A 27,626-nucleotide genomic window follows, 5' to 3' on the forward strand; every position below is an offset into this window, starting at 1 on the left:
TAAAATGTCCCCGCACGACATTCTGTGTGGATTTTAGCCTGCCAACTTCACCTTTCCAGGGCCCAGGGACTGGATAGGGCACCACTTGGCAGGGCAGGAGTCTCACCAGAGAGTACAGGTGCTGGGAGAGGTAGTTTTTGATGGACCTGAGACTTCAAAACAGGAGGCAAGCTCAGATCAAGCCGTTGGAGATTCTTCTTAAACTGGAATGAATAACAAATTCCAGTCTTTGTCCCTTTTCACAGGCGGAAGCAGCAATTGTCAACAAAGCACAGTCACAGATGGGGGCAGCACTTCTCCTCAGATCTTCAACTCTTCTCCTTGGCAGAGGTTACTCTTGGTTCCAGAAGTGATCTAAAAATCTTGGACTTTGGGTCCACTACTTATGCCCCTTTCTGCCTTTGAAGTAGGCAAACTTCAAAGGACAGTCTCTGCTGTTCACAGGTTTCTGCCTTGCTCTGGCCTTGCCCCAGACACACACCAGGGGCTTGAAGTCTGCATTATGTGAGGGCAGGCACAGCCCATTCAGGTGCAAGTGACCACTCCTCCCTCCAGTTTAGCTTAGATGGCCTATCAGGATATGCAGGCTACAACCCCGCTCCCTTTGTCTCACCATCTAGAGTGGATTCACAAACAGCCCAACTGTCAGTCTGACCCAGACTGGGAATCTACAAACAGGCAGAGTCACAGAATGGTTTAAGCAAGAAAATGCCCACTTTCTAAAAGTGGCATTTTCAAACTGACAATTTAAAAACCAACTTTACCAAAATATTTATTTTTAAATTGTGAGTTCAGAGATACCAAACTCTAAATTTTAATCTGCTCCCAAAGGGAAACTGCACTTAAAACGTATTTAAAGGCAACCCCCATGTTAACCTATGAGAGAGATATGCCTTGCAACAGTGAAAAACAATTTTGGCAGTATTTCACTGTTAAGACATGTAAAACACATCAGAACGTGTCCCTCCTTTAACATACACTGCACCCTGTCCATTGGGCTACCTAGGGCCTACCTTAGGGGTGTCTTACATGTAAGAAAAGGGAAGGTTTGGACCTGGCAAGTGAGTACACTTGTCCAGTTGCATTGACAGTTATAACTGCACACACAGACACTGCAGTGGCAGGTCTGAGCCATGCTTACAGGGCTACTTAGGTGGGTGGTGCAACCAGTGCTGCATGCCCAATAGTAGCATTTAATTTACAGGCCCTGGTCTAGTGCACTTTAATAGGGACTTACTAGTAAATCAAATATGCCAATCATGGAAAAGCCAATTATACATATAATTTACACAGGAGCATTTGCACTTTAGCACTGGTCAGCAGTGGTGAAGTGCCCAGAGTACCAAAAACAGCAAAAACAGAGTCCAGCACACAGTCAAAACATGGGAAGCAGATTCAAAAGGATAGGGAGACCATGCCAAGGATGCCAGGTCTAACTGTGGATTACACATGTTTTCTTCTAGAACGAGAATGTGCCACATATGTATTTATTCCTGGTAGGCATTGTCGCCCTGCAGTCTGCACAATTAGTTCCAGGGACACACTTACAATGCGATTCCCTAGTTATATTAATGTGCTCGTATAAGATTACTCTTTCTCTCTAGACGAATGAAAGCCGCTGTTCTGCACTTTTGGCAAAGTATAATAAGTATAATGTTTTATTAGTTAAACAGCATCCATGATGAACTTGGTAAGAGGCTCTTCATGCTGAAGTTATCATGGAACTCCTGTGAGCTGTGACTGAGATGCCACTTTGATGGCCCCGGCCTTCATCCTGAGAAGAAAGATAGCTGCTCAAGAGAAATGTGCAGGCTGCACATTAGGCAAATGCATTCCTTAATGTACCAATGGGAGCTTTCTGACACCAAATGCCAAGGTATGGGGTCATCATTCCAATAAGTCTGGCAGATGGATACTCCTGTGCTCTCTGTAGAGTATAGGTAATAGAGACATATAGGAATAATATTATAAACAATAAACGTGGTTGTGTTTTTCACCATTCTAACAATGCTAATTACGATGATGTGTCTCAACTGCTTAATATTCAAAGATCATGTTCTATTTACAAGGATAAAATCTTTTCAATAAATATTTGAAAATGTATTTTCATATCTTTTCTTTGTGACACATTGAGCACGCAAAAGTGATAAACAAAAGGGTTAGATCTGTTTTCAGGAATTCCTTGGGAATCAGAGTGGCCAAGTTGAAGTTTATCTACAATATCTATCACCCTGAAAGGTTAGGGGGTTTAGATGTGGTACTGTGATCTAGTCAGTCAAACCAACATTTACTAACGATACAAGAAGACTCAGGCCCTTATTTAACAAAAATGATGCACAACTGTGCTATCGCATTTGCGTGTCAAAAAAATTACAGTGAGCTAACACCATTCCATAGTGCCATTTGTGCTCCATATTTATAAAATGTCACAAAATGGCACTAAGGAATGGTTAGCGTAAAAAAATGACGCTAACCATTGTGTCATGCCATAAGAAAAAATGACGCTAATGCTGCAAAAGTAGCATTAGAACGTATTGCGGCACGTTTTTTGACGTAAAATGGGTTAGCACCATATTTAACAGTATTAGCGTAAGAAAAAAAGTGCAAGCAATAAAATAATTTAGGAAGACAAGATGATAAATGCACGCCAGGAGAGACCCCTGAGAGGTCCCAATCAGCCAAGTACCAACCAGGAGGGTCCAGGCAGGAGAGGATGAATTGGAAGTGTTGCTTTAGTGAGGAGGAGCGTGTCATCTTGGTCAGAGAGGTGACGGAGTGCCAACACCAACTTTTCGTCACTTCCAAATTGCCAATAGGTAGGAAGAGGCTAAAGAGTAGGCAACAGTAGATAAAGTCAACAGTGTGGCAGAGGTGAAGAGGACTGGCATAATTGCAAGCACTGAACTAAGAGAAACAGGCCAGGAACCAAAAGGCATCACTTCAGATTGGAGGTGGAAGTCCTGCAGCCCAGGAGGACCGGGATGAGCTGGAGAAGATGGTGGCAGCAGTCATCCCGGAGGAGCTGGTCACTGGAATTGCAGGACAGCGCAGACTACCAATAACTACCACAAATGCAGGGTAAGTTGCACGGGGAGACTATCTGAACTCCCACAAACAGCAGCACATAGGACACACTCAATGCATGCTAAATAGTCGCATCAGGATACATAGGGTCTGAATCAAAAGGCCCCATCGCCACTCAAACCTCACTTTTAGTGACGCTCTTGTGGTGCAATGCACTTGACATATACACAACGTGGTTTTAAGCCACTTACTGGAGCTTTACACCACCTTGTAAATATGCAGCACATTGCCTGGAAGGGATGAGCACTATGGTGCAAGGATGCCTGTGTTGTTGCAGGGAGAACAAATCTGCGCAGGAACTGGGGGAAATGCAGAAGTGTGCCATATTCCTGTAAACACCGCACATCCCTGTGTGTCAAAAGTGGTGCAGACACATGCAACTAATCTTACTGCTGCACCGAGCTGTGCCACTTCAGGGCCTTAGTGTGCGACATGTGGAAAGCAACCCGCACAGGTTGGCCCTACAGCAACTTTCACTCACCCCCATGCGCCATTTGGGAATGGGCACAAAGGTGAACTCATACAACACATGGGGCATGTCTGTTATCATCATTTGTGCTCTGTACAAGTATCTTTAATGTCACCATATAATAAGGTTGCCTGTGTTGTGTGAATGGTTGGTGTTCTGCATAAAGGGACATCTACAGGCATACACAGTGGCATCAATGTTGCACTAAGGGCACAATGTCACTAGCCCGTAATGCAACTGTACCATCACATCACTAGTTGGCCATGTGGATCCAAGCTGCCCATTACCCTTGTGCCACATCAACAAAGTCTCAAAATGCATTCATTGATCCACATTGTTCTTCTTTTCACCAACATATGCCTGTGGTAGATATGCTGTATGCAAGGAAATGTCCCAAATGTAGGGAGGGATGAACTAATGGGGCAGACAATCCATAATGGTTGCACTGTCCCATCCAGTTAGCTCATGTGTGGGGCCTGCTAAAGGCAGATTGCTAAGTAACACAAGCATTGTAAACAATGGACCTACCTGTGCATTGCTGCACCAGTGCCATCATTCATGGTGCCAATGCAGTAAAGCACCAATAGAGTGACAATACACATTACACTACTGTGGGAATGTCCACCATGAAGAATAGGAAGGTAAATGGCTTTGCTACCATAGTGTTACTGGCGGGGGCAAGGAGCCTGCAAGGAAGATTGTGGTGTGGGATCGATGCACAAAATACCTTAAAGGTTGTCCCATGTTTGAAGCACAATGCAACACATAATTTACAACCTGGGGTCTGTAACATGTCACTAAGCCTGGAGTAGCAAGTAAATGATGAGCCATATCAACAGCCACTACAGTCAAAGATTGACATTTCACTATCTCATTACAGAGGATGATGCTTTACCTCCTGCCGACCTGCCTGTCCTGGATTTTACAGATGACATGGATGACCAGTTGCAGACCATCAATGCAGAGACTCTCCATTATGTCCTAGGTTCCCTCCAGACACCATCTCCAGTCACAGTAAGGACACACAACATTGCGAGGTTTCCACATGAACCACTGAGCTCTCAACACAGAGCAGCGACCAGCCCTGCCACAGCCCTGGACTCCGAGGACATAGACATCACCTTTCAGAGGACAGTCATCGGAGTCCAGCGGGAGCTGGCCAAGCAGGTGCTGGTGGGGATGGAGACCATGGCAGGCAGCCTAGAGAGAGTACAGAGGGGGCCTTAATCCAAATAAGGACAACTTAGCTGCCATCAGAGGCAACTACTCTCAGCTATGTGGACTCCAGCAGTCCCTGGCCGATATAGCTGCTGTCATGAAGCAGAGGCTTCAACAATTGTCAGCATGATAGACAAGAGACTGGGGGGTATACAAAATACCCTTAAGTCCATACAGTGGGAAGTGGCCTCTTTTGGGAAAAAACGTAGCTGCCTACAACTGTGATGTTGCTGCAGTATTGAGAAATAAGCAGTTTCTACTTGCTGCAGTGATGCCGTATGTGTTCACAAAAATGGCAGCAGTCAGGCCCTTTGACTCCACATCTCTATCCCCTCATGTGTGTGAGGCCCCCACAACATCTACAACAGCATCACCCATGGCACAGGAGACACCACACGCATCAGAGTATGAAGACGTGAAAGGACAACATTCACATGGAAAACAACCCGGTAGTACCAGACTGTGCCACATGGACAATATCTTCTTAGTTCTGTGCTTAAGATCATGCCAGTGTTGTGACAGCTGGCAATGTGCCCTCTTCACTTAACCTCTGTTGACGTATCTGCTATAGACTGCCATTATCTCAATTCCTACCTATGGTCAATTTGGACACTTCCTCACTAATGCACACTTCTCCAAAACATACCTCATGATATGTCCCTCACCCCTGGGCTCTGAATATACAACAAACGGCTCAGGATCTCTCATGGGATTTATGAGCTGGACATTGTATTGCTTTAGAAAATACACTTGCACATGTAAATAAATCACCATACAGACATGCCTCATGTCAACTTTTACTGTGATCTATCAACTCATCTAAATGTATACATTGTGTGAAGTTATGTCAATGAGGACAGAACCTAATTAAACTTGTTGATTATGGTCAGACACAATGCCACACACTAGGACTCTAAGATTAAAAAGGTGACTGGTGGTGTTGTGGGCTACAACCAACTTACAATACCTTAAAAGCATGTATTGAACAAATTTCTATTCAAGTTGACAGTTGCCGTTATTGGGTCAGAACCAAGTGTCTGGAATTTTCCCTGATGAGAACACCAGTGATACAAATCCATGATTACATTTCTTTGGCATGTATTTAAATTCAGAAACTCAGGTGAGCTGCTTCCTACACCTAAAAAGTGCAGTAAACTCCTCTTGTGCACATCTTGGCAGGTGTCTATTCTAAAGGAAAAAATGACACTTTTACTGTCAGGTGTTACAAGTGGAGAGGGGGCCAGTAGGAGGTCAAGGAGCATACTTAAGACTGTTCAAAGGGCTTCCACAGGGTCTAAGTCAATAGTTCACAGGATGTGTCTTTGAGGAAATCCAATGCCAGAGATGCACTTCGTATAAATAATGAAGCATCACCTGAAGAGGCTCGCTATTTTATTAGGTGCAGAGATGTATGTAGAAAGTTTTACTAGCCAGTCGATGGAGCCAGTGGCGTGATTTGATTTAAATAACACTGTCCTCTTGAGTTGAGGGGTACTTTCATTTATTTGCTCAGCCAGTGGTGGTTACTACAAGTGAAAATGGCTCCACAGTCAGGTTTAAAATAGTTACAGCTCTGCGGGAAGGAGACAGCATCGGATTCTTGCTAAATTGTGTGATTATGAGACACATAATTGTTTGCAAAGATACCTGCCTTTAGTAGGTAAATTAAATTCCTGTTGGTGCTCTCTTGCACACTTTGGGCCTCATTACGAGTTCGGCGGATGGTTTAGACCATTTGTCGAACTTCCAACCAGGAGGTTTCAGCCATAGTGGATACCTCTCCGCCGGGCACATTAAGAGTTTTCTTGGAAACCTGAGTTGCTGCCCGCTGGCATAGCGGGAAACAACCTACAGCCTTGTCTCCAGCTTGTAATCGAGCCAGTGGCAATGCTGTAGGATGCAGGGTGCACTAGCACCCTTGCTGCAGACAGTGAACATTGCAAGGATGCTGGCCAGGGAGCCCCTGCACAGTCCATGCCAAGTGCATGGGCACTGCAGGGGCCCCACTGGGGCTCCTGCACCCGTTGTCTGCCAGCCTTTTCAAGGCAGTACTACCACCATGAAATGGCTGGTGGAGAACAAGGTTGTAATCCCCAGGGCAGCGCTGCTTGCAGGGCTGCGCTTGCGGATTATGACCTCCACCTACCACCAGGGATCCTGGCGGAGCTTGCGATCCCACCGCAACCCGACTGCCATGGCTGAAATGTGGCGGTCGGACTTCTGTATTGGTGGTGGTACAACCGCCACCGCGAGTCTGGCGGTCTAGTGACAGCCAAACTCGTAATGGGAGCCTTTATGTCTTGGTGTGATATGTGCTAATAGCATATTCCTGTATCCTACCATTTTTAATAAATCAGATCACAACATATCACATGCGCAAAACCACTTTGTACGTAGCTCTTTGTGCAGCAGATCAGATCAAGCATAACAATGTGAGCCAAGAGTTCTAAAGAACCTACACTTTGTTCATCTGTCAGTTGCTGCGAGTTCTGCACATAGACTCAGAAGCCTTGCTCCCACTCTGAAGTATTGAACAAAAGTAAGGTTAGCAAAGCCCAGCAGAGAGGAACCGCACACCCTGTCATGTTCATTAAGGTCTCTGGTACGAGATGCAGCCAGGTAGAGCGGGGAGGCCTCCTGCCAGCTTAGATACAGCTGGCTCTACTCCAGACCCAAGCTTGGGAGCTGCAGAGGGAGATGCACAGCTGTGTGCACACCTGTCATGGGGGTACTAATGGCCTCTTGGTGGGGTTAGCATCACATGCAAGGTCTGCCTGCGGACAAGCTGGCAGAATAATGGCAGAACAGAGAAAAGGGGCCAGTCAACGACTGACACAAGGGAATATGGAGGGACGTGAACTGTTTAACTTCCCAGTCCAGGTAGAGTGCAGAAAATTGCAAATCGTTACAGTGACTTCTAATACGTGGATCGTATGCTCCAATGTTTGCATCAGTGTGTCTTCCATCCAGAGGCTGGCCATGAAACCTTCCAGGCTGCATAACTGTAATATGCGTATACAGTGAGCATGAGATGGGATGGATGTGGCATCAACATTTTCATATTCTTTTGTTAGTCTTTCATCAATTGTTCTTTGATCAGGCCTACACCGATGCCGGAATAATCTTGTGCAATGTTGCAGAGTCAAAGGCTGTGCGGGACTCCATCTCATGCAGAACCGAACACTCCACTGACACAATAGGGGACACCTGGTGGACCATACCCAGTGGCACAGTCTTTAGAAACAAGCAAGCAGCCTGTGAGCACCTCAGACGAAGCTTCTGAGGGGGCTGGAAAGGAGGAGTTTGAATCTTATATTCCTGCGGTGGAAAAGGATGGAAGTGCTTGGACCCCTGAAATTGGAAGCTTCAGCGAATGCTGAGGCAGAGCGGAATGATGCCCATCGAACATGTAATGTAGGTTAGAGTCTAGGATGATAAAATATTACGAGTGCATATGTAACTAAAATATCAGGGTAGCACAAGTAATTGCTGAACATGGAGCTTTTTGCAGTGGTGCTATCTCAGGTTCATCAAGTTCACATTTGAAGACTGTAATGTAATTTAGACATCGTCCTTTTCCCCTTAAGTATTCATTGCAAAAGTGCATGGTCTTTAAAGGCAAAGACAAAACGTATGTAGGTCTGTTTGAGAGTGAAAGGGTCTGAAGAAGGCGACTGGTTGCTTAGTTGTTCGTTCGTCAAGTGGGATGTTTTGCAATAGGAGTCATAGTTCAAGGTAGGTTACAAATAGTCAGGGTTGGGGTTCACTGGCACTGCGAAAAGTGCTAGGTTAAATTGTAAGGCGGGCCCATTCCTTTTGTCTGGTAGCTTTACGGATGTAATATACAGAAAGAGCCTTCGCCACCTTTCATAGGGTTAGAAATAGACTCAGAGATTTTCTCTTCCAGCACTTATACTAAGGGTTCATATCATGGAATTGTATATAACAAAACCACTGGAACTAATTTGTGGTAGATGTAGATCTAACCACAGCCAGTCACTTTCTGCTTATTTTCAGAAGAGCTATTTCAGTACCTTGAGGCTGAAAAGCATCCCTCACGTGGCCCTGACTCTTTAGGTCATCCTAGGTGAGCGCCATGTACTGTAAACTAGAAGACATCCTTCACCTCCGTTAACAGCTACACTTATCCCTGTCTCTGGCTTTGTGTCATCTAAAGTGAAATCATTCACCTCCTTCTGTAACTACACAGACTAGTACGCATGCAAAAACCCACATTTACTCAACAGCCATAAATCAAACCCATGATGGTTACTACATCATGGAAATAACTCTCCAAAACCATTACGACATCAAGAGTTCTGTGAACCTTAGTCATGATGTACTAAACATCTGTGTATTGGCAACCTTGCAATTCAAAAAATTGCAGGGTTTGTTAACAAAAAGTTATGTGCAACGCACTAAGACCTTTTTCAGAGTTGTAAAAGGCTTTCTTATTCACAAAAAGGATGTTGTGGCTCATTCCGAATTACAATTAAAAAGGACACAAAATAAGACTGCAGTACTAACTGTGAATCCTACTGACATGTATCAATAGTTGGTAACCACAATTCTATGTCAGGACCGGAGGCTCCGATTATGCTTGCTCTTTCTTTACTGTCTTAAAATAGCAGCCAATCATATACAAGTAAACAGAAAAAACTATACATCCCATGATGCCTCACACAATGTCACATGGTCCAATCACCAAGCATGTCCTCTGTCCATAATACTCTTGACCCTCAACGTCACTTCCTCTTTCTTTGCTGCTTCACAGCAGATAAGTAACCCATATTTATTCTCTTTGTATTGTGTGGCTTTTATTGTAATTTGAATTGTTTAAAGTGTACTTATTTAGCATTGTGATTTAGCGCGCTCTATTTGTGTTTATAGCAAGTCTTGCGCTGACTGTTTTTCCCGACCTTTTTGTCTGAATTTATGCCCGTTTGTTATGTGGAGTGGGAGCCGGGGCAGACCTGCGTGTGCTCCACGCACTCTCTTTTCCTTTTTTATCAAACGCGTGTGTGCGCGCACATCCTGTAACAAGCCGATCTTCTCTGAAAAGCCGGATCGTTCGGATTGCAGCGCGCGTGTGTGCCTTTCAGTTCCCCATTCCATCGATTGTGCTCCTGGACGCCCCACTATCTCCAAAATAGTGAGGGTTGTAAAATAGATACAAGGCTTCTGCCTAGAGTGCTTTTTCAGGCAGCTCCCTCCACACTTTAATTGGGCTTTAATTCTTTTGCCTGATAAGGGGCTTTTGCACTCCTCCCTGACGTTTTGGAAATAAAAGACTGTCAAAAATACTTTAAATAGTATTTATATATTTTCTTCAATACTTTGTTACTTATACTATCCCATATTATATCATGGCTCAGTGGGATGACCAAGAGGCAGAATATTACACAGAAGATCTGGGGGTTAACTTAGTAGAAGCCCTTGATATTAGGGTTCAACAATCAGTGAATGACGCCCTAGTGAGAGCTTTGGGACCTTTTTTAGGTCAACTTTTTGATTACGCTCACTCCCAGGGTTGGATGCAGGGACAACAACCTCAATCCGAGGGAAAAAAGGCAAAAGCTAAGGCAAAAAATTTAGAGGAGTCTCGTGCTGATGTTAGTGGAATTCACGTCGATGCCTATGAGAAACTTCACAAGAAGCGTAGTGGGGAGCATAATTATAGTTCTAAAGATGTCTCTTTTTCCCCTTCTTCCTCTGATAAATATTCTTCCTCCGAGGATTTGGATGACTCAGATACCGGGATTCCCAGTAAGAAAGCAAAAAAGACCGTTCCTCCTTGTCAGGTTTTGGACTTTGACCCCACAGAAATTATGGCCCCAAGAGCTTCCAATTGGGTTCCTCCTCCTGAAGTGGCCCAATATGTTCAATCTAACCTCAGGAAGAGCTTCGATAAAGAGGTACGATCTCGATTGAGAGTGGAATGTCCCAGACCAGATCCTGAGGGTAAAGTTGGTGATACCCCAGATATAGACCCCACTATGGTTACGTTTATGAGGAAGTTTGCTAAAGATCCTAAAAAAGGGTTGGATAGGTCATGGCGTAATTGCCAGGACAAACTTTTAGACCTGTCCCCTAACTAAGACGCTTCCATGGCTAAAGAGTCAGGGTCTCCTGTAGACACTGATGTCCTTATTGGTTGGGCTCAACGAGCCATTTGTCAACTAGGAAACACTAATTGAGCTATTGCTTCTGAGCGTAGAAAATCTATTTTGATGCACATCGATCCTAAACTGTCAGATCTAGCAACTTCGGAAGCAGGCCCTTCTGCCAAAGGACTCCTTTTTGGGTCCTCCGTTATTAAGGATCTGGCCAAGTTTTGCTCCATTTTTTCCTCACTAGACAAAGCCCAGATGTCTCTCAAAAATGTTTTTAAACGAGGCCTTTTTGTCAGGGCCGGTCGTTACGGAGGACGCATGGCCGGCCGAGGAACACTCAATAGTCCCCAGAACTATTACCCCAGAGGCAGGGGAGGATGGTATGGTGAACAAGATTCCACCTTCTACCCGACTCGCCCCAAAGGAGGATGTTCTCACTTCCACAGAGGCTCTTGCAGAGGTCAATAAGGAGCCATTCAGGACACAAATTTCGCAGGTGAGCATTGTTCATTTTTCTCAGGTCACACTTGTGGGCAGAGAGGCTTTGTTTCTAGGAAATTGGAAAAAGATCACCGGAGATCCTTGGATCCTCCAAACAGTCATGGATTTTCACCTAGAGTTTATCAGTACTCCCATACAGCACAAACCACCTCCCCAAATGTGTTTTTCATTAGAAAATCAAGTTTTTATAGACAAAGAGGTGCAGGCGTTATTAGACAAAGGTGCGGTACAATTTTCCTCCCCTCACCCTTATGGTTTTCTCAATCCTATTTTTGTGGTAGACAAAAAAAGGAGGAGGACACCGTCTTCTCCTGAACTTAAAGGAATTTAACCATTGGATTCTGGACAGACATTTCAAGACAGAGGGCATTCACATGCTGAGAGATATTCTCTTAGAAGGAGATTGGATGGTTCACCTGGACCTAAAAGATGCTTATCTGTTGATTCCAAAGTTCCCTCCTCACACAAGATTTCTTCAATTTCAGTGGAAAGGCCAGTGTCTGGAGTTTCTTGCTTTCCCTTTCGGCCTGCCATCAGCCCCCTGGTGCTTCACAAACTTACTGAGGCCTGTGATGGAATGGCTAACAGCCAAAGGAGTCCGACTTATAGTTTATCTAGACGATATTTTTCTGATGGCTCACTCCCCCCAAGTCCTTCTGTCTCATTTGAACTGGACCATCAGTCTTCTGCAAGATTTAGGTTTCCTTATCAATGTGCAGAAGTCATTATTGAAACCGACTCAGGTGATAGACTTCCTAGGCTTTCAGAGAAACTCAGTCCTATGTCAGCTTATTCTTCTCAGAAGATTCGCAATATCAAGAGAAAGTTGAGGTCGATATTGGTCAGTCCGACTGTTTCTCTGAGAAACATAGCCAGGGTAGTGGGATTGTTGGCTTCGTCTATTCAGGCAATCTTCCCAGCCCCGTTACACTACCGAGCTTTACAGAGACTCAAAATCAGACATCTTCAACAGGGTCTGAGTTATTCGGAACAGATTCCATTTACACTAGAAGTAAAATCAAATTCAATGGTGGCTTCATCATATGGAAGCTTGGAACGGCAGAGCGATTTTCGGATCTCACCCAGAGGTAGTGATCGAATCCAATGCCAGTCGTTGGGGGTGGGGAACCCGTTGCAAATCCCTAATGACAGGAGGCAGATGGTCGGAATGGGACAAACGTTGCATATCAATTGCCTGGAACTTCTTGCGGGTTCCTTTGCAATAAAGAGTCTGTCCCCTCAGAAGACAGATTGTTGCATACTTTTACGGATGGACAATGTTTCAGCAGTGAGATATGTCAACAAACTGGGGGAGACAAAATCCAGAATTTTGGCGGAGATTGCCAAGGATTTTTGGCATTATTGTCTGACACAGTGCCTAGTGGTTATAGCGGAATATCTACCGAGAGATCAGAACACTATAGCGGACTGGAATTCCAGATACCTGACAGATTCCAGCGACTGGAAACTAGATCCAATGATTTTCTCTCAGATAATCAAGGAATGGAGCAGTTGCGAGGTGGACCTATTTGCCTCTCGCCTCAACTGCCAGATTCCGAACTTTTACAGTTGGCGCCCAGATCCTTGTGCATTGAAGATAGATGCATTTCTCCAGGACTGGTCTCAGTTTCGGGGTAATGCTTTTCCACCGTTTCTGATGATTGCCAGGGTGTTGTCTCAGGTTCGGAGACAGAAAACCGAGATTATTCTGGTGACACCCTTCTGGAGAGCACAACCTTGGTTCCCTATAGCTCTGCATTTAACTTGTGCCTCTCCTCTTCTCATTCCTCCTTGTCGGAATCTTCTTTTGAATCTGGAGGGCCTTCAACATCCAATGATCTCATCAGGGAAGTTGACTCTGCTAGTTTGGTTGATTTCAGGTCAAGATGGAGTACCCCAGGTATTTCGCAACAAGCTGCGGATTACATCAAACAGTCCTGGGCCGGTAGAACCCATAAAAGAATCAGCCTGGTGCAGACGGAATAGTTGGTGTGATGGAAGAGGTGCCAATCCGGTGGAAGCACACATTGAGTTGATCATTAACTTCCTAGCAGAATTAGCAAATTCAGGTTTAGCATATCGGACGATCAATAATTTTAGGTCAGCCATTTCAGCGTGGCATATACATATTGAAGGTAAACCAGTAGGAGAAGATCCTTTAATTTGTAAATTACTGAGGGGTATACGGCTCTCTAAACCTCCTCAAGCAAAATATTCAGTGTTATGGGATGAAATGTTATTTTAAAATTTTTAGATTCTTGGCCTGCAAATAGGTATTTGTCTCACAAACAGCTTTCGGCAAAATTGACCATGCTTTTATGTCTCATTTCTTGTAAGAGAGTGTCAGATGTCAGAGCACTAGATTTAGCTGGTAGAGTATATTCCCCAGAGGGTGTTACCCTTACGGTGACAAGAAGGACTAAAACAAATTACAGGTTAGTATCATATCCAGTGTATCCTGCCAATTCTAAGTTATGTGTTGTTCAATGTTTAAAGGAATATGAAGTTTTTACAGAAGAGTTTAGACATGATGTTAAAGGTCAATTGTTAATTTCTTTGCAAAAGCCTTTTAAACCAGTCACTTCAGCTACTATAGCTAGATGGATGAGATGGTTAATGAATGCAGCGGGTATTGATACCAATCTATTTGGAGCTCATTCTGCTGGAGGAGCTATGGCCTCTAAATCATATGCTTTGAGTTCCCGCTTGGAAGACATTATGAATGCTGTGGATTGGTCTTCTGAAAATACATTTGGTAAGTTTTATCACAATCCTTTGTTGGATGTAGCCTCTGTAGTAATAGAACAGTTTTAAACTAGCATAATCAGAGCCTCGGTCCTGACATAGAATAAAAAAAATTCTAGCTTACGTGTCAAGAATTTTCAGTTCTATTAAGGACACGGAGGCGAGGATTATCCCACCCTTAAGAACATTTGTTATTTAGTAAATACTTAACTGTTGAAGTTGTTGAATTATTATTAATCTTACCCTACCATTTCTATGTCATTTATATGGATGTCAATTTTATTAAAATGTATTCAATTTATTTTGGATATTACCTATCTGTTTTATTATTTATAGGTTCTGATCAGAAGAACTCCTGAATTCTTACTACTTAATAAAAAGTTTCGTACATAAGCTATTTCAGGGGCTGTTTTTTCCCTTCAAGTTTGATTCTTCGAATTCTCGTTATCCGGTGGGAGTGGATGTTCCTGACTCCTGAATTTCTAGTCTGATGTAAGAAGTTTCGTTTTCAATTTGAACTGTATCTGATTTGATCAAAGAAAGAGGAAGTGACGTCGAGGGTCAAGAGTATTATGGACAGAGGTCATGCTTGGTGATTGGACGATGTGACATTGTGTGAGGCATCATGGGATGTATAGTTTTTTCTGTTTACTTGTATTTGATTGGCTGCTATTTTAAGACAGTAAAGAAAGAGATAGCATAATCCTTGCCTCCGTGTCCTTAATAGAATTGAAAATTCTTGACGTGTAAGCTAGAACATTTTTTGTGGCCTTAACCCTTTAGCCGCTTGGTCTTTTTCCCACCAGTGCTGAGCCCTTTCTTGGCTATTAGGGGTAGTTCGCACTTAAGGCTCCATAACTTATTTTCTACATAAGCTATCCACACAAAAATTGTGTCCTTTTTTCCAACATTGTGGGTATTGTAAAGTTACCCAGGGTTTGTGGATTCCCCTATTGGGGACCGAGAAATTAGGCAAAATATAGCTAAAATATGGGCATTTTGTTGGAAAAACGGGAAAAAAGTGCTGCAGAAGATAACATCTGTTTTTTTTCTTCCTGAAATTACACCAACAAAGAGTTTGTGATTTTAAAATCACCATCTTCTCAGCTTTCAGGAACAGGCAGTCTTGAATCATAAAACCAACATTTTCAACACAGTTTTGGCATTTTACCGGGTCATACCCCATTTTTACTATTTTCTGTGCTTTCAGCCTACTTCCAGTTGGTGACACAAATGGGTGTGAAACCAATACTGGATCCCGAACAGCTAAACTCTTCTGAAAAGTTGATGAAATTCTAAATTCAGGAAGGGATCATTTTTGCAGATCCTTTACGTTTTTTCTATAGAAAGGAACAATTGAAATTTAAAAAAAATTAAAAATGAGTTGACAATCGGCCATTTCTGTCTACTTTTTCATCTTTAACTGTTTGCAACTGTGGCCGATTTTCAAAAGCAACATACTGTTATGACCACTGGACACTTCTAGTTGTGTGGATATACAGGGCTTGTAGGTTCACAAAGAACCCAAGGTACTTGGAGCAAATAAATGGGTACTGGATATGGATTTTAGAAGCAGTGGTTATTTGCACATCTCTGAATTTGTGGGGTCCCCATAGTAGTATGTGAATTACAGGGCATTTCTCAAAAGAACTTCTTTCTTACACACTGACTTACATATCTAAGGCAAAAAAGCAGAGAGGGACAATTGGTAATAATACGTGTTCTGCTATTCTGATTCTGAGTTCCCGAGAGTTTCCCAATAAAAATGGTACCTCACTTGTATGGGTAGGCTTTGTGCCCGCAGCAGGAAATTACCCAACACCCAACGTGGACACATTACGTTTTTCCACTAAAAACTGACGTGTTTTTTGCAAAGTGCCTATCTGTGGACTTTGCCCTCTAGCTCACCCGACACCTGGGGAAACATACCAAACCTGTACATTTCTAAAAACCAGACACCTAGAGGAATCAAGGATGGGGTACCTTGTGGGGTTCTCACCTGGTTCCATCACCCAGAATCCTTTTCAAACTTCACATTTTGTCTAAAAAACACATTTTCCTCACATTTTAGTGCTGCAAAGTTATGGAATCTGAGGAAAGCCACAAACTTCCTTCGATCTAGCATTTCCCCAAGTCTCCTGATTAAAATGGTACCTCACTTGTGTAGGTAGGCCTAGTGCCTATGCCTGGAAATGCCCCAAAATGCAATGTGGACACATCACATTTTTACACTGAAAACTGCTGTTTTTTTGTAAAGTGCCTAGTTATGGATTTTGGACTCTAGCTCAGCTGGAACTTAAGGAAGCCTAGCAAACAGGCATATTTGTGCAAACTAGACACTTAAGGGAATCCAGGATGGGGTGCTTTGTGGGGCTGTCAACAGGTTCTGCCACCCAGAATCCTTTGCAAGCTTCAAATTTTGTCTAAAAACAAATTTTCCTCGCATTTCAGTGCTGCAAAGTTATGGAATCTGAGGGGACCCACAAACTTCCTTCCATTTAGCATTTCTCTAAGTCTCCCAATTAAAATGGTACCTCACTTGCATGGGTAGGCCTAGTGCCCGCAGCAGGAAATGACCCAACACCCAACGTGGACACATTAAGTTTTTCCACTAAAAACTGACGTGTTTTTTGCAAAGTGCCTATCTGTGGACTTTGCCCTCTAGCTCACCCGACACCTGGGGAAACATACCAAACCTGTACATTTCTAAAAACCAGACACCTAGAGAAATCTAGGATGGGGTACCTTGTGGGGTTCTCACCTGGTTCCATCACCCAGAATCCTTTTCAAACTTCACATTTTGTCTAAAAAACACATTTTCCTCACATTTTAGTGCTGCAAAGTTATGGAATCTGAGGAAAGCCACAAACTTTCTTCGATCTAGCATTTCCCCAAGTCTCCTGATTAAAATGGTACTTCACTTGTGTAGGTAGGCCTAGTGCCTATGCCTGGAAATGCCCCAAAATGCAATGTGGACTCATCACATTTTTACACTGAAAACTGCTGTTTTTTTGTAAAGTGCCTAGTTATGGATTTTGGACTCTAGCTCAGCTGGAACTTAAGGAAGCCTAGCAAACATGCATATTTGTGCAAACTAGACACTTAAGGGAATCCAGGATGGGGTGCTTAGTGGGGCTGTCAGCAGGTTCTGCCACCCAGAATCCTTTGCAAGCTTCAAATTTTGTCTAAAAACTAATTTTCCTCGCATTTCAGTGCTGCAAAGTTATGGAATCTGAGGGGACCCACAAACTTCCTTCCATTTAGCATTTCTCTAAGTCTCCCAATTAAAATGGTACCTCACTTGCATGGGTAGGCCTAGTGCCCGCAGCAGGAAATGACCCAACACCCAACGTGGACACATTACATTTTTCCACTAAAAACTGACGTGTTTTTTGCAAAGTGCCTATCTGTGGACTTTGCCCTCTAGCTCACCCGACACCTGGGGAAACATACCAAACCTGTACATTTCTAAAAACCAGACACCTAGAGGAATCCAGGATGGGGTACCTTGTGGGGTTCTCACCTGGTTCCATCACCCAGAATCCTTTTCAAACTTCACATTTTGTCTAAAAAACACATTTTCCTCACATTTTAGTGCTGCAAAGTTATGGAATCTGAGGAAAGCCACAAACTTCCTTCGATCTAGCATTTCCCCAAGTCTCCTGATTAAAATGGTACCTCACTTGTGTAGGTAGGCCTAGTGCCTATGCCTGGAAATGCCCCAAAATGCAATGTGGACACATCACATTTTTACACTGAAAACTGCTGTTTTTTTGTAAAGTGCCTAGTTATGGATTTTGGACTCTAGTTCAGCTGGAACTTAAGGAAGCCTAGCAAACATGCATATTTGTGCAAACTAGACACTTAAGGGAATCCAGGATGGGGTGCTTTGTGGGGCTGTCAGCAGGTTCTGCCACCCAGAATCCTTTGCAAGCTTCAAATTTTGTCTAAAAACAAATTTTCCTCGCATTTTAGTGCTGCAAAGTTATGGAATCTGAGGGGACCCACAAACTTCCTTCCATTTAGCATTTCTCTAAGTCTCCCAATTAAAATGGTACCTCACTTGCATGGGTAGGTCTAGTGCCCGCGGACGAAAATGCCCCAAAACACAACGTGGGCACATCACAATTTTACACTGAAAACGGATGAGTTTTTTGAGAAGCGCCTAGCTGTGGATTTTGGTCTTTAGCTCAGCCGGCACCAAGGGAAACCTAGTGAACCTGTACATTTTTAAAAACTAGGCACCTAGGGGAATCCAGGATGTGCTAACTTGTGGGGCTCTCACCAGGTTCTGTCACCCAGAATCCTTTGCAAATCTCAAAATTTGGCACAAAAAAAACACTTTTCCGCACACTTCGGTGATGAAAAGATCTGGAATCTGAGGGGAGCCACAAACTTCCTTCCACCCAGCATTTCCCTAGGTCCCCTGTTAAAAATATTACCTCACTTGTGTGTGTAGGTCAAGTGCCCGCAACAGGGAAGGTCCCAAAATGTATTGTGGCGATAATGATAACTAAGGTGAGTGTACTAATTAGTCCTGAGAAGAAGACATCAAGGGAAGTCCAGGGAGGTATCACTTGTAAGGATTCCACTAAGGTTTTTTTTCCCAGAATGCCCTGCAAATGTAAAATGTTGCATAAAAGCACTATTTTTCCTTGCATTTCTGTGACGTAAACTACAGGAATATGCAAGGATCCACAAACTGCTTACCATGCAGCGTTCCTCACATGGTCCCGTTAAAAACGCTACCCCACTGGTGTGCCTGGGTTTAGTGCCCATGACACAAATAGATCACACAATGGTCAATGGTAGTCCTTACATGAGGGCTACTGTTGATGCTGGGGTGATCAATTTCTGACCCAGACACTAGGCAGAGACACACAAGTGGGGTAGTGTTTTTATAAGGACAAGGGGGAAAATGCTGTGTGGTTGGAATTTTATTCCCTGTATATTCCTGTAGTTTGTGTGACAGAAATGCAAGGAAAAATAGAGTTTTTATTCAAAGTTTCACTCTTGCAGGGTATTCTTGGTAAGAATATTTTGGAGAATCCACACAAGCCACAACACAGTGGACTCCCCCAGGTGTCTAATTTTCAGAAATGGCTGGGTTTGGTAGGTTTCCCCAGGACCAAAAACGCAGGTGACCACCTTACAAAACCAGGTTGTTTTGTGAAAGGTAATTTTCATGTCTCCACAATTCGATTTGAACCCTTCCCTGTCTCGGCCCTGTGCGAAGATGGGGATTACCCAAACCGTGCAAGTCATCCGGTAGTACTATGTTAGAAATGGGGTCTCTGGTTGGCAGTCAGGTTACCCCCTATTCAAGCAGGACCCTCACTCTAGTCAGGGTAAAGGAGAATCACACTCAGTTAACCCCGCTCACCCACTTGGTGACTTGGCACAAGCAGGCAGGCTTAACTTAACCAACACACACAGTAATGCAGTAAAAACAGTACAAAATGACACAACACAGGTTTAGAAAAAAATAAAATATTTATTGAAACAAGACGAAAATTAAAAAAATCCAATATACACAAGTCAAGTTATGAATTTAAAAAGCAGATCCTTTAGAAAACAGTGAGAACGTTGTTAGCGTACAAAAGTGCCTGGGTAGCGTAAAAAATAAACCTGCACAGTAAGCATGCATTGGAAAGGCCAGTGATGCATTGTTCCTCCTTTCGTCGGATTGGCGTGCATTGTTTCTTCTCTCCCACAAGAGAACAATGCACTGATTCCTGGAGGACACCTCGGGTCCAGGCATGCTTTGTGTTGATTTTCCACACCCAGCGATGTTGCATCGAAATCCAGTCACACGCTGTCAAGAAACAGCGCTGCGAGGGGGCTGGCGTTGTTAACAGCAGCCACTGCGGGTGTTGCGCGTCTTTTCTCCAACCACGTTGCGTCGATCTCCCAGTCGCTATGCAGGGGGAGCACCAATTTTAGCCACGCGTCCGTCGGCGACTTGTTTATCAGCCACAAGGTGGGTGGTGCATCAAAAGATTCCCCGCACAACAATCTTTGCGTGGATTTCTGTTCTTTTCCACCGGCTTCATCTTTCCAGGGCCCAGAGACAGGTTAGGGCACCACTTGGCAGGCAGGACTCTCATCAGAAAGCCCAGGTGCTGGCATGGGAAGTCTTTGATGTCACCGAGACTTCAACAATTGGAGGCAAGCTCAGTTCAAGCCCTTGAACATTCTTCACCAGTGGGAAGTCACACAAAAGTCAGTCTTTGTCATCTCTCAGATAGAAACAGCTACTGCAGGCCAACCCAGCAAAGCACAGGCTCAGGCAAAGGGGCAGTACTCCTCCTCCAGCTTCTCCAGCTCTTCTCCTTGGCAGAGGTTCCTCTTGGTTCCAGAAGTAATCTAATTTTTAGGGGTATACCCCTTTCAGCCTTTGAAGTAGACAAACGTCAAAGGAAAGTCTCTCTTGTTTGTAAGATTCTACCTTGCCCAGGCCAGGCCCCAGACACACACCAGGCGGTTGGAGACTGCATTGTGTGAGGTTGGTCACAGCCCTTTCAGGTGTGAGGGACCACTCCTCCCCTACCTAGGAGCACAAATGACTCAGGCTGCCTTTGTGTCACTGTCTAAAGAGAAGTGCAAACAGCCCAACTGTCAAACTCACCAAGACAGGGATGCAGAGTCACAGAATGGTTTAAGTAAGGAAATACCTACTTACTAAAAGCAAGGAAATACCTACTTACTAAAAGCACTGTGCTGCTGTTTATTCAACTTGGCACCATTGTCAAAATTGTTAACTAAATGGGCAAGTATTTAATTGGAGGCTAATTGAAAAGGGAGTAACTAGGGTGCCATGGAGCTCAACATTAGGAACACCTTCATAATTAAAGACATCGTGCAGCAAAAATATGAAAGTATGATCTGTTTGAAATTCAAAAAGTGCATTTCATTAACCTGCAGAACCGTTTCACCTCAGTACACACAATTATATCACTGCATGGAGAAGTATTTTTAGAGTGATAGTTTTCAAACATAAATTAAGAAACTTTCATCCCCCTTACCCCTACACCTTAACAACAATGTGAACTGAGGCAAGCCAGCTGTTATATGAACTCTTTGGGAGGGCTGGGTTTCTATTATATATGAACAACATTATCTTTTATTAAAACAGACACAGAAGGTATTATGCAGCATACATCCTGAATACATATTTCAAGGTCCTTATATGTGATGATGAAGAAAAAAGGAGGTAAAGTGAAGTCAAATATTTGCCTAGGATCACACAGTTTGGTTAAGTGGACATGCTGGGGTTTATACCCAAGTTTCTGGTTTCACATTGAGCAATTCAGACACTAGATGTATACGCTTCACTTACCCTACAACTACTTTACCACTACCCCTCCCCACCCCAGTCCTACAGCCGCCGCCCTGCTGGCATCAATGCGGCCCTCGGTCACATCACAGACCAAACAGTGCGGCCCTTGGGAAAATGTTTGTGAGTATGCATGCAATAGACAAAAGTCACATCTTTTTGTCTAGCGGGAACATATTCACAAGTGGTATCTTGACATTTTTATTGATGCCTAAAGATAGTCCTAGTTAGGACCTAGTTTGTATAGAAAAAGCTTTTTTTTTTTTTTGCTAATAGCTTTGCCGCGGTTTGATGAATCTTCACAGAACTTCCCAAAAAACTTTCATGCTCACGTCAGCTGCTGTCTGGAACGTTTTCGGGTGATCCATCAAGAGGGGGCAGAAAAAAGGGGGGGTCCCACAACATGTTTGCCCCATTTATTTTTCCATAGGGATTTTGAACAGTGATATCGCCAAAATCCCTGGATGGAATTACATCAAATTTGGCAGGAGGATAGCTCTTGGTCCAGAAAGAGCCCTTTTTGTTGTTTGGTGTAAATCCATTCAGTAGTTTTCTAGTTAATAAACGAAAACAAAATTTGTATATATAGGGTCGTGGATCCTCCTTGGATCCTTCTTGGATTTTGAGGAAAAGCAAGGCCCTGATTGGCTGGCCACAGGCTGACAAAAAAGTTGTGGCCACCATTTTGTTTCTTCCTTTGCCTACCTGGGGGGGTAGGAAAACAACTGTGTTAAAGCAAATAAGGGGTCAAGATACAGATGTCCAGACCTCATAGGGCACACGGAGGGATCCCTTAGGGACCCCACCTGGGCAAAAATTTGCCCTTTTTTTCAACTGATCCAACGATTCGAGAATTCTCCTCTGATCCTCCTCGGATCCTGAGGAAAAGCAAGGCCCTGATTGGTTTGCCATAACTTGACATAGGTATTAACTTGTGCATTTAAAAAAACAAGCTCTTCCATATCTCCCCAAGGGTTTTCGTAAAAAAAAAAATGCTCCGATGCAAAGCACCAGAGGATTTTTTAAAGCCCACCCTGGTGTCAGCCAATGGACGTGGCCCGCACTAGCGAGGGTGTGTGTGTGTCGGCCAATGACTGACACACTCACCTAAGGGGTGAAACCAATGCAAAGTGACTGACATTTCACAGGATGTGGTTACTGATTTGCAATGAGCAGGCTGCACTTTAAGGACAAGTTCCCCTTTGTACATTGTGCCATGAGACTTCGGTGGGAGTACACAGTATTACTGGGGACCACTGCAAACTCCTCTCCATATCTTCCTAAATATGAAACAATTTGAAAGGAAATCTATTTACTTTAAGGGACAAAATATGTTTTAAAGAAATGTTTCTCGAATGGGATTTTAGGGTTGGTGGTCCGCTGAACAGATCACTCTCCTAATGTTAATTGCCAATCACTGGTGGTTGTCTTTTGTGATCTGCCTAATTAATATTCATTTGGTGGATCATTTTGTGATTCCCATGTGAATGGGACATTTGTGACATGACCTATTAGTACTAGGGCTGCATTGCAAATTATATTTTTTCCAAACCAGTTGGGGTACAATTTGGATATTCCTGGTTTGTAAACATGGACAGTGAGGCCTCTCCTGTTTGTTCTGTAATTTAGAGCAGTGGAGCAATGCATATTGCAGACAACACTGAACCATCTGGCAGAACACATTCAAGACAGTCAAGAACCTTCTGGAAGCACTCATTCAAGGCAGGTATGAGACTGCCGGAAATACTACTGTTATCTTAACTTAAAAAACAAAATGTAGCATTTAGTACCTAATGGTAACACTTCTAATTGAAAATAGTGTGTTATATGAGCCAATGAGCTAAAGTGGGCTGGTGGGTTTGAATTTGATAAGGTGACCCAGTTGCAGTTTGATATTTTGAAATTCACTACAGTGAATAGAGATCAGATGTGTCCTTTAAGAGACAGGAGGAGTTGTACTTTAATACCAGATGTGAAAAATATAATTACCATTGCCATGGTAGAACTGGGTGGGCAAGCCCTTTAAAGAGTATTCCTAATATGTGCTATATTCTTGGCTTAGCCTGACAGGGATGAGAGCATGGTTTATGGTAGGTGGGTGTAGGATTGAGTACAGGGGGGCTACTAAGATATCTGTATATGTCGACAATTGGGTCTTTGTGCAGTTCTGTCCCAATACGTTGGGATGTGAAGGCAGTTGGGAGCGTTAGAGGAAGTATCCATAGTCTAGCCTCTTTGGGGCAGAGTTAGGATCATGCTGATGGGATGCAAACTAATGGATTGCGTTAGGGTTTTTGGGATATGAGGCAGTAATGTACTGCTTTGTTTTCAGCACTGGTTGAATTATTATTGGCTCATACAAGGTCACGGGTGGAAATGGGGACTTTGAGGGTACAACTTAGTTAGCTGGTGATATCACCTTTCTCCTCCTCTTTTTCCAACTCTTTTTGTTGGCTTTAGGACTATGGGTATTTTATCACTGCTAAGTAGTGCTAAAGTGCTTGTGCTCTCTCCCCTAAAACATGGTATAATTGGGTTGCACCTGTTTAAGTTACCTGTAATACCTTTGTAAAGTGTAATACCATATAACATGAAGCGCTGATTGTGCCACCCACAGATGTAGCATTCAAACCTGTGTCAGGCCTGCCATTGCAGGGCCTCCATTTTCAGTTTACTGCCACTTTGACTTGGCATTTAAAATTACTCACTAAGGCCTAAACTGGTCATTTCTCTGCGCTTATACCTCTATGTGCTTTTCAGCTTGACTCCAATTCATATCTGGGGCTGTGACAGCTCCATTTAGTGCATACTTTCTAGACAGCCAAGACACAGGAAGGGCTGGGTGTGACAGGGGATACATCTGATTCATCTGCATACTGATAGTCTTCCTGGACTGGGAGAGGGGGAAGGTGTTCACAATTACATCTCAGAAGTTGTGTCTTGCCCTCACACAAAGGGCTGATTTACCCCCTACTAATGTCTGGTGTTACGGCTGGGTTGAAAGAGGTTTATTGTACATTTGGCAGTGTTCCTTTGAAGTCACTCCTAGATCAAAGAAATTTTTAAATATAAGTACACAGTCTCTGATCTCATGTTTTCAGAGCACTTTTGGCTCTGGAACTGAACCTCTGTGAGAAGGACTGCTGTGTTGCTTAAAGCACTCATTTAGACTGCTTTTTCTGCTGTTGCCCTGCTGCCTGCTAACTGCTGGGTGGCGTAAAAGTCTCACTGAACTGTTTTTCTGCTTCTTGCCCTGCTGCTTCCTAACTCTGGTCTTTCCAGACACTGCATGGGACTTGTGACAAGACGCTGCTGGCTCTACATGCTGCACATTGCCAGAGGACTGCTGTGCTGCCAGGAGGAACCACCATTGGACTTATCTGTTCTGTTGTGCTTATCTGTGTCTTGCTCGGCTGCAAGAAGGACTGCCTCTTTGCTACAAGAACCCTGAAGTCCTGGCTTGCTGTGCCCTGCTTTGTGCACCCGGTGTACTCCTGGGACTGTGGCTGCCCAGAATAGGCCATGGGACTCTGAGTCCAGACATTTGTCAATTCCCAAGAGAGGCAGAGCGTGATGAGCACTAGCCTGGGTTGAGCACTGGTATTTGTTCCTCTGAAGTGATTCAGTATGCAGGGAGCACTCCTTGTTTACTGCAAAACGGTATGAGGGGTGAGCGTCATGCCAAGACATCTGCATCCCCAGACATAATAGACATACAGCGACCGTAAGATCAGGCTGCTGCAGGAGGAGTTCCCAGGTCAAAGCGTGGTGAGCACTGTTACTGGCTCCTTGCTTCAACCTTGACCATATTGTGCACCTTATCTCAGGTGAGGAGGGCGGAGGCTTCAGGGACTGTGTGCTTCTCTCCAGTGCCGCACTCTGCAAGCAGTAAGGGATGCTGCAAAGCCAAGGGAAGCCCTTTTGTATTTTCTTTCTCCGCAGGGCTCCCTGGAGTCTGACATGTTGCCTGGAAACCTACGGTGGGCCCAATGCACGAAAAAACACAGGCCAGCACTGCACTGGGAGAGGTATCATGCGCATACAGTCAAGTGAGGCTGGTGTTGACAGAAGTGGGCCCCATTCTTGAGATATGCTGGTATTCTGCAGGTGTCACAAGTGGCGTCCTGGAGGTCTCCCACAGCCAGAAAGGTCACCCTGGTGCTGCGGGCCATCCAGCGCATGCGGGGCAACAGGTACTGTGCACGCCCATGCCTGCAGCTTTCTCACAAAATAGGGTACTACTCTGTGGTCCATTATTACTGTTTGAATCCTTAACAGAGACCTGGTTCACCACTAGGAAGTGGCTTCACTGAATGGAGGAACGTCCCATAATTACCGTATCACCCCTAGTAGACAGGCAGGTGATTCTGTGCCCCACAACTGAGTCCATTCCTCTTTTTGACCAGTTGCTCAACAGGTACCATAACATTGCTAGTAGGAGGGCAGGAGTCCTGATGCCTGTGCGGGTTTCTTGTTCCTGATACTCTGATGGTGATATGTGGTGATTTCTGTACTCACAGAGATACCTGGAGATTTATGTGCTTTATTCCTACTTGCACTATTGCATTTCATGCCCTGATGTCATAATGTATATCATTTTAGCTACTGGCACTGCCAGGATAATGAGTTACATAACATGCACAGTATTTATAATTTATATTGTTCATGGTCTATGATATATATTTACAATATAAGAAACTTTTGTATATTAGCCTGTGTGGAGTCTCCTCTGTGGTGTAATCATTGTGTAACTGGCGGGAGTGTGTTGTGCAAACACTTTACACATTGCCTCTGATGGAAAGCCTAACTGCTCTGCGTCAAGCTACCAAAGGGTGAGCACAGGTTATCTTTGGTGTGTAACTGACCTGCCCTGACTAGAGTGATGGGTTCCGCCTGGTGTAGGTGCATACCCTACCAAACCAGAAACCCATTTCTTACAACAATTGATAATGGAAATCAACCGATACTTTATCTTTAGACCTGGCTCTGTGATGTTCAGGGTTGTGGAATTTATGATGTGGTGAAATTGAGTTATCTTTATCAGCACAGGTTTTGATTGAAATATCATTTGACCTTGAGAGATGATGAGTTGAAACTGAGAGGTTGTGGTGGATGTGTTTTACTGCAGTATCACTGTCAGCCTATTTATGAATGAACTGTATCTGGACCTTAGAAATGACTTGACGATTGTGGAGGGTGAAAGGGGTGAGAGATTGTAAGCTGCCAGTATCATTGTCATCAAATGTGACTGTATAATCTGTGGTGTTGTCTCTAACAAAAAGGTTGAGTGCTTTGAGAACGCCAAACAGTGTGGTGTAGATTTCAAGGTTAAAATCAGAGGATTGAATCATGATATTCCCATTATCAGGTTTATTTGAAGGCCACGTTCCTGACTCTGCTAACCAGTGATGGTCATTTTCTCACATAAAGGATTCTAATGATCTTTGAGACAGTGAGAAAGGAGCAAGGAGTGTGTGTACAAGTCATTACGTTGGCTATGAAAAAGGGTGCATCTCTTTTAAAAGTGCCTTCCACAGACTGAGGGGGTCATTTTGTGGATGGAAAGCCCGCCCGCCAAACTCCCGCAGCCGGGTTACTGCATATGCAGCAGCCCTTCCACAGGCCCCATTACGAGTTTCCCGCTCGGTCAGCAGGCAGAAACACAGTTTCTGTGAGCAGGTGACAATGTTGGGATGCGTTGAGTGCACCAGCACCTGTCACGCAAATCACTGTCTGCACAACAGACAGTGATTTCTGTGACCGGGCTTGCCAGGGGGGGTCCCACACTGCCCATGCCAAGTGCATGGGCAGTGCAGGGGCAGAGAGAGGAGTTGTAATCCCCAGGGCACCGCTGCTTGCAGCGCTGCCATGGCGGATTCGGTCGGCCAGCACCACCAGGCCGTTAGCCAGCTGAAAAGTGGCAGTGCCAGTGGTCCGACCATGGCAGAAACGCCACAGTCATAATGTCATGGCCTCTTTGGCGGTTGTCTGACTTCCACTGCGAGGCTGGCGGTCTTAAGACCTGAGTGTTATCACAGATTAGAGTTTAAGGGTTTGCAATGAAGTCTCAGTGTTTATGACGTGTAACAATTATTTTTACAAGGCCAGGAGGGAAGATGGTCTGTAAGGTGTTACCTAAAACCTCTAGCCTGATCTAAAA

The sequence above is a fragment of the Pleurodeles waltl genome, chromosome 3_1 (assembly GCF_031143425.1).
Source record: "Pleurodeles waltl isolate 20211129_DDA chromosome 3_1, aPleWal1.hap1.20221129, whole genome shotgun sequence".
In the NCBI taxonomy this organism is placed as follows: domain Eukaryota; kingdom Metazoa; phylum Chordata; class Amphibia; order Caudata; family Salamandridae; genus Pleurodeles; species Pleurodeles waltl.